The sequence below is a fragment of the Argiope bruennichi genome, chromosome 3, assembly GCF_947563725.1.
Source record: "Argiope bruennichi chromosome 3, qqArgBrue1.1, whole genome shotgun sequence".
Taxonomy (NCBI): domain Eukaryota; kingdom Metazoa; phylum Arthropoda; class Arachnida; order Araneae; family Araneidae; genus Argiope; species Argiope bruennichi.
In genome coordinates, this window is record NC_079153.1 from 74,071,669 (window position 1) to 74,073,574 (window position 1,906).

The 1,906-nt window shown below is 24.8% G+C and overlaps 1 non-coding gene across 1 annotated transcript; it reads right to left on the reverse strand.

Annotated features, from left to right (window-relative positions):
* Positions 1-540: 540 nt before the first annotated feature.
* Positions 541-655, reverse strand: Trnal-caa (transfer RNA leucine (anticodon CAA)). The gene is made up of 2 exons: positions 618-655; positions 541-586 (listed from the first exon to the last, which is right to left on the reverse strand). It is a non-coding gene; the product is annotated as a tRNA-Leu (tRNA).
* Positions 656-1,906: the final 1,251 nt, after the last annotated feature.

Here is a 1,906-nt window from a genome sequence, read left to right on the forward strand (position 1 = left end):
TAATTGCATTTAGTATGAGATTAATTATATCTTTATATGCAAAATAAAAATATATAATGAAAACCTAAAATATAACTAAACACAATCCCTTACTTCATTTATTTGCTATGCTACGAAGTTTTAATTCAATCATATTAAAATAGAAGAAAAAGATACACCCTTTTTTGTTGAAATTCTTATTTTATTTAATTTTGAATTAACAAAAAAGATCTGTAAGCAAATGTAAAACAGACATATTTTTAATGTACATTTCTTATAACGTAAAAATAGTCAAAATTGGAAGAAATGAAAAATAAAATTAAATGATTGAATAAAGAAAATAAAGATGCACAAAAGAAGGGAGGGTGGAGCGAGAATGTCAGTCACATATTTTTCATAAAATATTCTATTTCATCATAAAATCCAAAATAAAAATTCTATTAAATCTATTTATATCACAAGGAAAGAATAAAAAGAAAAAAAAAAATTCTTGACTGAAATAAAATCTTATTCTTATCAAACCTTTATAAAATAGACGAGTTGAAAAAGCAAAATAAACCATGTCAGAAGTGGGATTCGAACCCACGCCCACATTCGTGGACCAGAACACTCAACCCCTGCAACAGGGTAAGGTTATCCTTGAGTCTGGCGCCTTAGACCGCTCGGCCATCCTGACACATCAGTTGGTTGGTTTTATAATGTACTATTCTATTCTTTGAAAATAAAAATAAAATGAGGTAAATAGTATCATTTGAAAACAAGAGATCGAATGCATTTTATTTTCTTAATGGTATTAGAGAGTTGAAGAAAATAATAAAAAATGAAAGATAAATTTTAAAATCATGCATTAATTTTACGTTTCTACTATAATTAAGTGTTCGCATCCTGTCTTTAACTCAACAGAGTAAGAAAGAAATTAAGAGCTCTCATTCTCAGTAAAATTATGACAGGAGAATGTGACAATATTAGATCGTCATTTTCTAAAATTAATAATTTTACAATTCTTTTATATTTTAGTTTAAGCTATCGTAAAAGCATTTCTAATATTCTATTAGACGGTTGTGCCATCTATATGTGAGTTTTGTAACTAATATTGTTTTATACGAATACTGTGTCGTCTTATGCTCAAAAAGTTTAATATTAGTTTCTCTAAAAAAATTCGTCAGAATAGCTTCATTAGAATACATATATACTTGTAAAAAATTTCAATTAAAACGTAAAAAAACTGTGTCAAAGTGGTTTCTTTTATTATTCAATGTTGATTGTATTAAACTATCTGAAATTTGAAAATTTCCACTTCACATTTTTTTAGATATTTTCACTCAGTCGTAAATTTTTTCCAACTCTAGAAATTAAAAATAACTTTCAAAACAGCATCATAAATGTAACATTAAAATAAAATTAATTTCTTTTTATTTATTAATAGTGTTAGAAAATTAATTTTGGTGTGAAGTAAAAATTTTTAGATTTCTAGTGTTATTCTAAAAATGGAATGTAAGTATATTGATCTTTTTTAGTTAAAAAAATTATATAGTGCTACAGTTTTATTTATAATTTCATTTTGAATGAATCTCAAATGTTGGAATAGAATAAGACATTATAAGTTAAAGAATCCCAAAACTATTTTGGACAAATATTTTGTTATGATGTAAAGGAGTATGAATTTTGGACTACTAATGATTTACCAATTATCATTCAGTTTCCTAGTTAATTGTCTGAATGGATCTTAAATACTTAGATAAAATTAAAACATTTGTGTTGATAGATGCTTACGAATTCTGATTTCTTTCAGATTAAATACAAATTATTTATATGCAATCTAACTTAAGGAATACTTTTGAATTAATCCCGAAAATAATTTTTTTTTTTTTTAATAATCGCCAAATTTTTATCTGTCAGTTAACAACTGAAAAATTTCTTTGAGAAG